General features: G+C 41.6%; 1 pseudogene; it reads left to right on the top strand.

Moving 5' to 3' along the window:
- The first annotated feature begins 10,364 nt into the window (after nucleotides 1-10,364).
- On the top strand, nucleotides 10,365-11,007 carry LOC147463191 (uncharacterized; annotated as a pseudogene).
- The last annotated feature ends 1,250 nt before the right edge of the window (nucleotides 11,008-12,257 follow it).

Genomic DNA, 12,257 nt, shown 5'->3' with positions numbered 1-12,257 from the left:
CCTTATGGCATGCAGGTAAGCAAGCAGTCACAAGTTAAGTTTGCATGGAATCCTCTTTTGGCTATATATGTAAGGTTATATTTGACACAGATATATATCACAATACAATACAAGCGTGAGTTGTTTTTATTGTAATGTTGAACTCTCTCTCTCTCTCTCTCTCTCTCTCTCTCTCTCTCTCTCTCTCTCTCTCTCTTTCGCTATCTTTCTCTACAAGTCTGCTCGCCATCAGTCCTGCACCCAACTGCTGGCATCCCCCATAACTACATCAACTGGTATCAAAGCCTTAAAGGTCTGTGCTCGTGGCGGCCTCATCTCGAGTAGATACGCTGCAGGACTTGCCGCTTGTTGAAAGCTCGTTGACCTCGACTTGCACAGATCTAATCACAACCACCACCGTCAGCTTCACCCTGGACTAAAACACAAGTCTTGACACTAGAGGATCACCCCGTTTGGCCTCTACTGGCTGTGTAGAAGCTAATTGACTTCGGCTCTACCGTCTAAAACGAATTTGCCATCAGCTATCAACCACAAAGTTTGTTTTTCATTTTTTAGGCTTTGTCTGCCCACTACAGTGTTGGCCCTTTTTCCATTCAAGAAGAGGTTCTTACTCATGTGGTGTGCTGCGGTAGAAAGAGACTAGCCATTGGCATTCGATTGTTCAAATTTTTTGATTGCACTTGGAAATCTCGAGAGCATTTTTGTGCATATTTAGGAAGCGGACCTCTGTGTCACATTAAGACACGTTGTCGTGCCGTGGCACGTGCATAGTGGGAACGCAAGCTAAGCCCTACAATATTATGGATTTTATGTGTATACCTTAAGTATGCATAAGTATATGCATTTTCTATTTAGCATGGAAAAAGCTAGTGGAAGTTTGATGTGTCACTCTTGTTGGAATGGGCTTTGACCCCGAGCTTCTTTGTGAACCTCTTATTGGAGCCATGATGAAATGAGCCTATAAAATATACCTCTTATCTACTAGGCATTCTAGGTGGCATATGACATGTATAGCATGGCCAAAAGAGGCCTTAGTCATAGTATACCCCATGAGGTGTCATTTTACACATAGTGGGTGCACTTTGGAGTGATTATGGACCTAGAAAAATCCCTTAGAAAAGTGGTTACGAGTTTGTTTGATGTCATCCATGATGTATGCCAAGCTCTCTCTCAATTTTTTATAAAGCTACTCTTGGAGGCTTATGGCGGCAAGGAAAAGATATTTGGAGAAAAATCTAAAAGAACATCTAGATATTTCTTGATGAGAAAGATCTAGAAACTTTGAAGATAATTTCAAGATATTTTTGAAAAGGGAGACACTTGTCACACAAGGGAGACACTTGTCACACAAATCCCTTAGATATGTCTAAGCAAATATCTTCTTCAAGAAGCAACCTCACCTATAAATAGAGCCTCTTGCTCCTCACTTGGGCATCAAGCAAACCATCAAGCAACCAAGCGCTCAAGAAATCCCCATAATCAAGCCACTCTATCAAGCCATCACCCAACCTCCTAGCCATCTTCGTGAGGAAAAATCTCTCTCAATTTCAGCCCAACACATCTTGAGCTTGCTACTTCATGCCTCAAGCCTTCTATCTCCTCACTTGTAATACTCATACACTCTATGTAACCTTCTTTCTTCAATAAAGACACATTGTGGGTGGCTTGCAAACGGTGTTGGGGACTACTACACATCATCTACTTCATCAAGTTGGCTACAATATCACAAGTGTTAAGGTGTGCTTCACTTCTTTGGATTAAGCTTGTGTGGGTCTTTGTGTGTTGATTGTCTCTCTTATCTCTTTCCTCCATTGTTTGGACTGCTTTTTGAGCTTTCTTAGATGAATAACCCCGATGGTGTAACTTTTCAACCCTTTCATTTTGTACAACATATTAAAATTAACGTTTGTATTAGCCGTAAAATCCACTTCCAACAGAGAATTGTGTTTCTCTTTGGGCCGGAAAGACTGCAATAGATTCTTCTTTCTCCACATCCTCTTATTTTGCCACTACTAGACTACTCTAATTCTTTTGATGTGCACATATTTATTCTCCTCTAGGGGTTGAGTCTTGCTTTCTTAATATTACTATGAACCAAACAGACTTGTATACACGACTCATTCCTATCGCTAGGCAAAATATCTACATCTTTGTAAGCACTAAGTTACAGTTTCAAAGAACCATTCGCAGTCTATTTGGAGCACAACGACTTGCTATTATAAATGCATCAGTGAACCCTTTCATCCTACCTTTGATTAGATACGATCAAAGCCTTGATATTTTTATCTTTGTCTTGTTTTGAGGGTTTCACGTGTGCGTATCTGTGTGTCTGTGTGTAAGATCCCAATGGCTACACACAATGTATTTTCTACAAACACTAAGCTCGCTTAAGTGAAAAGCTTCACAGTCTCCCCACAAATCCTCACAGCTAGAGGCCCGGCGCCTTCCTGGCAAGACGCCAACTCTTTGACAACGTTCCCTCCGTGGAATTTATATCGGGCCATAATAATTTTTGGGTTCTTGAACCACCTTCAAAGAAGCAATAGTGTATAAACAAAGCTCAACCAACTCATGATACAAAGCGAGATCTTCTAGAAGAGGCCTTTGGATACATGGCACTCAATTGGAAAGACCATATGGAGACCGATTCGAAGTATTTTGGACCAAATGAAGGTGATATTTGAGGACCAAGATGTTTTAGATTACATGGGCATTTGTCATCTTAATTTACATGCAACACCTCTTTTGAATGTGTATGCCAAATATGTCAGTTTAGTAGTTCGGATACAGCTAACAATGAGGCAAGTGATGCAGACCATGAACATTTGCTTCAATCACTGGTCCATCAACAAATGCTACACATGAAGATGTGCTTTGAGATTGCAGTACAAGATTACATAAACTATTAATTTTTTCCAATTTAGTGTCATAGATTTGTCATCTTTTTTCTATTGTTAAAACCATCATACACTTTTCAGTCAAAGCCTCTTTTACTTTATATGTTGTCAGTCATACCATGATAAAAATTTGTACGGGTTATAAATACTGCCACAAATACATAAGTGGTAAGACCTCCCAAACATATTTGTTCTCAACCCAATTTTCTCCTGCTTCTCATGAGGTTACTGGGTACACCTGAAACCCAAAGTTTGGAAGTGAACCAAAAACTCCATTTTTGGTAGCTAAATATTTGGCCTACACCCTATCTGTTCAAGGGGGGGTTATTGACCTAGCACCACGTTATGGATACACCAGGGTTCCAAAGAAGGGAAAATACGGATCCAAAGAGGGACCATCTACAAAAGAGCAATGTGCATCAATGGGCTTCAAAGACCCTAACGTTCAGTCCATTAAGACTTCCAAAAAGCTTAGGTTCCAAAATTAAATGAAATACTCAATGGTAAAACCTTAGGGAAATTTGGATGCTTGTGGGAAGACTTAAAATTCTTCCCACATCCCTATCAAGGAGGGGGCGAGCCATTTTTGTAGGGGATGAGAGAGAAACACACACACATACACACTCTTCCAAGATCCCTTTACACAAAGGGCATAGAGGACACATGTGATGTTCCTAGCCCAGTTGCCCCCAAAGGTGCATTCAAATCCTATTGGATGGCCATAGAGGTGGACCAATGAGAATTAGGCTAGAGTAAATTAAGTTTAAATATTTTAATAAAAAAACCAATAGAAATTAATCTCTCTAGAAGACTATTGGACAATAATTTCATAATAACTCATATCTAATTCTCCTAAATGATTTTCTCATGTTAAACTGATCATTTAATATGGGGAAGTACCAGGGGAGAAAAAGCTAGACTATTGGTAAGGCTGTCAGGCCGGTCTCAATAGGGATCCAAAGGAGGTAAAATAGGGATCCAAAGAGGGACCATCTTCAAAAGAGCAATGTGCATCAATGGGTTTCAAAGACCGTAAGGTTCAGTCCATAAGACTTCCAAAAAGCTTAGGTTCCAAAATTAAATGAAATACTCAATGGTCAAACCTTAGGGAAATTTGGATGCTTGTGCGAAGACTCAAAAGTTTTTCCACATCCCTATCAAGGAGGGAGCGAGCCATTTTTGTAGGGGATGAGAGAGAAACACACACACACACACACACATACACTCTTCCAAGCTCCCTTTACACAAAGGGCATAATGGACACATGTCAAGTTCCAAGCCCAGTTGCCCCCAAGGTGCATTCAAATCCTATTGGATGGCCATAGAGGGGGACCAATGAGAATTAGGCTAGAGTAAATTTAGTCTAATTATTTTCAAAACACTTGAAAAAAGAATGAATAGAAAGTAAGCTCTCTAGAAGACTATTGGACAGTCTCCCAAGGGGTCCGATGAGCATTCAACAGCCCAATGGCTTGCCTGATTCCTATTGGCCAGAGACCAATAGGTCCAATGAGAGACTAATTGATTTATTTAAATACCTAAAGCTCTCACAAAAGGGGAAAGGGGGACACATGTCACAAGGCTAACGATTATGCTTCTAATTTATGATTGGCTAAGCTTTACATGGGCCAATGGGATGCAACATGAGGAAAAAGCAAGAGAGGTCGACCAAGAGAGAGAGGGGGCTGATTTTTGGAAGGCATTGTCACACACACTCACACAACTCATGTGTGGAGCAAAGAACTCTCTCTCCTTCTCCAAGCTTTAATGGAAAGCTTATCATCTTCTTCAAGCTTTTGAGAAGGGAGGCCTACACCAACAACTCTTGGCTTTGTGATGCAAATCCAACCAAGAGCCAAGATTCAATGCATGCTCATCTCCTCTACCATGCTAATTACTAAGCTATGCTAAGCTATTAAGAGTGATCATGTGAGGAGAAATACTTCTTTCTCGTAAGAATACTTCTTCTTCCTCTCAATCTACTCTCATACCCCGCTAGCTCTCACCATGTTTGAAGGTGTGTGAGGTCTTGGGTTTTGTTACCATATACATGTGGTAGTGATGTGTGTGAGCACACTAGGACTGCCGGGGCATTTTTTCCCTCTTTAGGAGGTTTTTTCCCCCTTGCATTGTATATACGCCCATCACTCTAGGGCTATCTATCTTTCCATTGCACACTAAGTAACACACTCTCTATTGTGTGCCTTGAGCTTCCTTCGTCTTCTCCAAGCTGTGTGTGTTTCTCTGCAACCCTAATTCCAACAATTGGTATCAGAGCAGGTCACGTCCTCCCGGGCTTAGTCGCCAGCTGCTCTAGCACACACCTGCTCACTTTCTCCGATTTCAGTGAGCTTTGGCGAGCATTCGCAGGTCGACAAATATTTTGGGAGAGTTTGAAGAGCTTGGTCTGCTCAGAATTTTGATTTGGGCTCATTTTGGCCTCCGTTTCCACTACAGGTAGTACTGCACAGGCTATTTCATCATTTTGTGGAGAATTTTTGTCAGTGCCGTTTTCTGCATAACAGGTGCCTTACAGTCTTCTACGGTTTGTGCCATATAGCACAGGTTGTTCCCGCTCCGTTTCTCCTATTTTCGGGAAGTTTTCATATCAGGTGCAGCATTTACCATGGCTGACAACAACAACACAGATGTGTTCAAGATGTTTGCTGCTGAGGACAGGTTGGATGGGGACAACTACCCTATGTGGGCTTATATGATGCAACATGTTCTTGTGTCAAAGGGTGTCTGGAACATTGTGCAGGGCATTGATGTACGTCGTGGTTCTGAGGATGTAGGCGATGTTGAGGATGTTGCAGGTCTTGCTGCAAGGATTGCAGCTGTTAGAGTTGTTTTGCCTACGACACAACAAGGTCGTTGGGATGTTAAGGATGCGCAGGCTCATGCATTGATTGCGTTGTCTGTGAAGCGCACCATTGTTCCTCACATCTGTTCAGCAAAATCTGCAAAACAGGCTTGGGATATTCTAGCAGGTCTTTATGCAAGCCGCAATGAGGCTAAAATTGCTTTGCTGCGTAAAGAGCTGGAGTCGAAGATTATGCATGAGGAAGATGATATGGACACTTTCCTTGCTAGTGTCAAGGATATCAATGAGTAGCTTATTTCAGCAGGTGAAGTCATTTCAGACAGTTCCCTTGTGCAGACGGTTCTTGATGCCTTACCAGATTGCTACTAGACATTTGCTAGTACTTGGAGACTGATGACCCAAGGAAATCCTGAAGTTGTCAAGTTTGATGCATTATGCACATTGCTGTTGCAAGAGTCACTTTCTAGAAAAAATAGGACTAGGCAGCGTGCAGTTGAACAGGCTTTTATTGCTTCTCAAAGAAAGGGTGGTAACAGTAATGTAGCCACTTCTTATTGTTCTGCTGCGAGTGGAAAAAATTATGTTCCTAATGCTTCTGCTGGCAGTACTTCGTCTGGCAATTCTGGTGATAAGGGCAAAAAGAAGATGCGTTGCCAATATTGTAAAGCCAATGATCACTTGATCAAGTCGTGTCCTAAGTTGAAGGACAAAGAGGCTAAGAAGAAAGAGGGTGGTTCCACTGCAAATGCTGGTTCCACTACAAATGCAGCCATTGTTGAGTCTTCTGTGAAAGGAGATTGTGTTGCTGATGTTGATGCAGAATGGGCTTTTAGCGTAAAGTGCACTTACAATCCTGCTGTCCATGATGCATGCTTGTCAGTTGCCGCAGATTCACATGTGTGGTATTTCGACAGTGGTGCTACAAAGCACATTACCTCACATCGTCAATTGTTTACCTCTCTCGAGTCTGTCCCTCATGGGAATTCAGTCACTTGTGCCAACAACGCCTCTTATCCAGTTCAAGGAGTTGGAAAGATTGTGCTCACTGCTGCTAATGGCAGTTCCTTCACACTTGTTGATGCACTTTATGTACCTGGGATCAAGAAGAATCTCTTGTCTGTATCCGCACTTGCTAGACTTGGACTTGTAGTCAAATTTGTGGATGACAGATGTACAGTTCATGATCTCAGTTTTGGTGATGAAATTGTTGCATCTGGCCTTTTGTGCCGTGGGCTGTATAAGCTCACTTTGTATGACAAGTGTGGAAAAAATTTTGCAAATGCTGTTGCAGATTCAAGGGCTATTTCAGATGCACAACTTTGGCATGCACGTTTTGGTCATCTGAATTTTGCCAGTTTGCTGCGTTTGTAGAAATCTGATATGGTTGCTTCTTTGCCGCCTCTTGAAGCACCTGTCAAACATGTTTGTGAAGGCTGTATTTTGGGTAAGATGCAACGTTCTAAATTTCCAAAGGATGGTTCAGTCCGGGCCACATGCAGGTTGCAGCTTGTGCATAGTGATGTTTTTGGGCCCATGCAAACTCTGTCCTTGGGAAACTACCTATACTTTGTGACTTTCATTGATGATTACTCCAGGCATGCATGGGTATTTCCGCTTAAAGCGAAGTCCGAATTCTTTATGTGCTTCAAACAATTTCTGGCTATGGCTGAAAATGTCTCGAAATGTAATATGGGCACCCTCCGTTCCGATCGAGGGGGGGAGTATATGTATCATGAATTTAATGCATTTCTGGCTAGTCGTGGGATAAAACGCCAATGTACAGTGCCTTATACACCTCAACAAAATGGTGTTGCTGAGAGGAAAAACAGGTCACTGACGGAAATGGCACGATGTATGGTCAAAAGTCAAGCTTTACCGCATTCTTTTTGGCTTGAGGCCATCATGTGTGCCACTTGTGTACTAAACAGGTGTCCTACGAAAGCTTTGCAGTCTATTACTCCATATGAATCATGGCATGATAGAAAGCCTTCTATTGAGCACATGCGTGTTTTTGGCTATTTGGCATATGCTTTGGTGCCACAAGTGCAGCGCAGAAAATTGGATGATAAGGCTGTCAAATTTATTTTTGTTGGTTATAGTGCTGAAAGCAAAGTTTATAGGTTGTATCATTTGCAAACAAAACATATTCTAGTTTCTCGGGATGTAGTGTTTGTGGAAGATTCTCTTCAGCCCTTGCTGTCATGTACTAGAGATAGTAATGTAAGCTCATAGGACATTTATGACACTTTGTTGCCTCTTTTTAGTGGTGGAAATACGAATGTAAGTTCCAATGAGGCAAATGTACAGCCTATGGGGGTTTCAGAAAATGTTTTAGATCAGCCTATTATTGATGCAGATGCACATGATGTACTTGATGAGGAAAGGGCTGAAAATGAGCAGGCTAGAGGTATGCCAAAATGGCTGGTGCACACTTTGCATGATAGTAAATTGGATGCACCTTTGTCTAGGCGTACTCGTTCAGGCTCTCGCCATGCATCTTATGCATCAGATTGTTATGCTTTGGCTGTGTCTAGTTTACATGATTTTGAGGAGCCTCTGTCTTTTGATGAAGCACAGAATTCAAAAAATTGGATGGCTGCCATGCAATCAGAATATGATGCACTTATAGAAAATGACACATGGACTTTATGTGATTTGCCTCCTGGCAAAAAGGCCATTGGTACGAAGTGGGTTTACAAGTTGAAACGCAAACCGGATGGTGAGATCGATTGCCATAAGGCTCGACTTGTTGCAAAGGGTTATGCACAACAAAAAGGCATAGATTATGAAGAGACTTTTGCTCCCACTTGTCGTATGACTACTGTGCGTTTTCTATGTGCATTGGCAGCTCATTTTGGTTGGGATGTACATCAATCAGACATTGTTACTGCTTTCTTGAATGGTGACATATTTGAGGAAGTTTATGTAACGCAGCCTCACGGTTTTGTCATAAAAGGAAAAGAGGACAAAGTGTGCAAATGTAACAAGGCTTTGTATGGGTTGAAGCAATCTCCTCGTGCTTGGTATGAGAAAGCTGACACTCATTTGGTCAAACAAGGCTTTTGTAACAGTCCAACGGAAAGCACATTGTATGTAAAGCGTGAGGGTGATGTACTTATCATTGTGGTTCTTTATGTTGATGATTTGCTGATCACTGGACCAAATGAGAGACATATTGCTGAATTTAAGGCTGATTTGAATGCTACTTTCAAGATGAAAGATTTGGGGCTGTTGCATCATTACTTGGGTATACAGTTTAAGCAGTGTGATGGTGGTATTGCCTTGTGTCAGAAAAGTTACATAGAGACATTGCTATGTAAGTTTGGACTTGAGGATTGCAAACCTATTGCCACTCCCATGGAAACAGGTTTGAAATTGAGTCTACATGATGCTGGCGATCCTGCTGATGTCACTCTTTACCAAACTGCTATTGGATGCCTCATTTATGTATGCAACACGAGGCCAGATATTCAGTTTTTCATCTCACAGGTCAGCAGATTTATGCATAGCCCAGGGTCTAAGCATTGGCAGGCTGTCAAGAGGATTTTCCGCTACCTTAGTGGCACTTTACATCTTGGCTTGTTTTATCCCAAGGGGGGATCATTGCCGCCAGACTTACATGCTTTTTCGGACTCAGATTGGGTTGGTTGTTTTGACACGCGAGTGTCCACAAGTGGTTTTCATTTCATGCTTGGCGGTTCATGTATATCATGGTTGAGCAAGAAGCAACCTACTGTGGCCACTTCGAGTTGTGAGGCTGAGTACAGGGTAGTCTTCACAGCTACGGTTGAGTGTGTATGGATCAGACGCCTTATGGCTGATTTGGGTGTTGGACAGGACACTGCCAACACTATCTATACTGACAGTCAGAGCGCATTGGCAGTTGCGAGGAACCCAGTTTTTCATGCTCGCACAAAGCACATTGAGGTGCATTACCACTATGTTAGGGAGAGGCTTTCGGCAGGAGAGATCAGCTTGGCTTATGTGCCAACACAGGACAACCTTGCAGATCTTTTCACAAAGGCATCCTCTCGTGAGAAGCTTGAAGCTTTCCGCAAAGCTTTGGGCTTACTCCCCTTTGTGGACTGATCCTGTCCTTAGGGCATGGCACTTCCCTTTACTCATGTGCCAGCTCTCGTTCACCGCATCACTCCATGGGGGATTTGTTACCATATACATGTGGTAGTGATGTGTGTGAACACACGAGGACCGCCGGGGTATTTTTTCCCTCTTTAGGAGGTTTTTCCCCCCGTGCATTGTATATACGCCCATCACTCTAGGGCTATCTATCTTTCCATTGCACACTAAGTAACACACTCTCTATTGTGTGCCTTGAGCTTCCTTCGTCTTCTCCAAGCTGTGTGTGTTTCTTTGCAACCCTAATTCCAATAAGTTTGAGACCGTGAGGGAATCGATGTTGTGTTTTCAAGTGTAAGCTTGGTGCTTGAAGCGTCCATCTTCATTGCACCAGCAAGTTATTGAAGGAACACAAAGTATTGTATTGTAAAATATCTCCCTTGACGGTGAAAACCATTTCCGATGACGTCATTTGATGATGGAGTCTCCATCTTTCACACTCATCCCCACCACCCATCTTCAAAGGTCCCAAGTTCATGCCATTTCTGTAATTTTGATGCGCCTTCCCGCCGGTTGTACAAATTTGGGGTCTTCTTTTCAATTGCACAGAGAGTGATGTATATGTTTTCTTCAGGGGGTCTAGATGTGGTAGATGTTTTGGTTACACACATGCAAGGGAGATTTTGTAAAGAGGTGTATTGTGCCTTTGGGTTGCCGATGCAAGTGGAGCTTGCTCTACATATGAACTAGAAAATCATGGGATAGAGATACATAGAAGTTTTCTACATTAAGAAGCACAAGTACTACCTAGTCATGGTGGTTGAGGTATTAGAGCAAGAGAAGGGTGGTGAGATGGGGGAGCCTATGCCTACCTTCCTCCTTCTAAATGCACAATTGGGAAGGAAAATTTGGCAAATACTCGAGTTTTTAGTTTAAGAGGCATTCCCTTTTCAATGTCTAAAAGGGATGAGATTGAGTTCTTCAAGGATTTTATCTCAAAACATACAATTTTTTGTTCACTCAGATGGCATAGCAAGTGGTGCAGAATTTGTTGAATTTGATGGTCCTAGCTGGTCCAAGCAAGTGTTGTCTAGAGACATAATGATGCTAGGAAGTTGCTATATTGAATTTTTTTGTCATCAAGTAAAGAAAATTTATAAGAACCATACCCATACAACATTGCAAGCCACTACCCAAGGCTGGTCATAATCAGTTGGCTGCCATTTAGAGGACAATACCCATAACCACGATGACCATGACGATCAACACATATGTAGTCCACTGCCAGATGATAAAATTGAGACAGTTTGTGGATTAGGAAAATACTGACTCTCTTTATGTCAATCCATTTGCCACGTAGTTGTAAATGTTAATGCAATAAAATTGTGTGATCTTTTTCATTACAAGAATTGTGAGATTGATCTAGTCCACTTTGGATTGTGCTACAATATCACCTACATGTGGATGGATTTTCATGGTAGTAGGTTGAGCATTAGGTTAATTCCACTTTCAAGTTTTAGTTACATAAGAACATGAGAATTGTTGTATATTTGTAATGTATGTCACATAGTGCAAGAACACACAAGCCCTATACAATGATTTTTGAGCTCTTTGACATCCACTGGTTGTATGGATCCCTATGCTCGCATTTGAGGTATGCTATTGGTGTGGGAGTTTTTTTTGACTCATTATGCACTCTCTATCCTAAATTTCATAGTCCCTAGATGGAAATTTTTCTCTAGGGACCTACTAGAGTCAACCTTCACTTTGGTAGCACAATACCTTCTCCTACATAGCATCATAATTGCGGCATGCTTCGCAAGGATCATTTGGCACAGTAGAAGTAGACACAAACCATTGTGGATTCAAGATTTGTCACACATTGTACTTACATTTTCCAAATTCCTTTTATTGGATGTGCAATGATGAGCAAGAGTATGTACTATAAATTTATTTATTTTTGTGCTTTGTGTCATCCTTGTGTATATTACATATGCATTTGTAGAAGCAATGAGTTGATTGATTCTTGTTCATATCCTTTCTCACAATTGTTGTGTTTACTTGAATCAAGAGTGAGATATGTCAGCATTCTCGTTACAATCAACAAGTTAGCAATGTTGTTGCAAATGTTATGGATTTTGATTTTGAAAAGAACATAGTTGAGAATTCAAGCTTTTTGTGGAGATGCATAATTGAGAATTCAAGCTTTTTGTGGAGATTCAACCATACACCATAGATAGCACTAGGAATTATATTTGGCTGCAAGCCAAATGTAGTGAGGCATTTGTGAGGTATTTTTGAAAACCCACTCACATGAGAGAACAAGAATGTGCTCAATGTTGTCTATTCTATATTGTGACTCATATTGTGTGGATGAACACGTAGGTGGATGCTTGGCACTTTGACCCAAGAGGAAGATGCAGTGCTTAATTTCTTTGTTGGGACGAGCACTATGGAGA

The sequence above is a fragment of the Adiantum capillus-veneris genome, chromosome 2, assembly GCF_014529385.1.
Source record: "Adiantum capillus-veneris isolate H3 chromosome 2, ASM1452938v2, whole genome shotgun sequence".
In the NCBI taxonomy this organism is placed as follows: domain Eukaryota; kingdom Viridiplantae; phylum Streptophyta; class Polypodiopsida; order Polypodiales; family Pteridaceae; genus Adiantum; species Adiantum capillus-veneris.
Note: the sequence above shows the minus strand (reverse complement) of the source record. Positions and strands in the feature narration are given on the sequence as shown.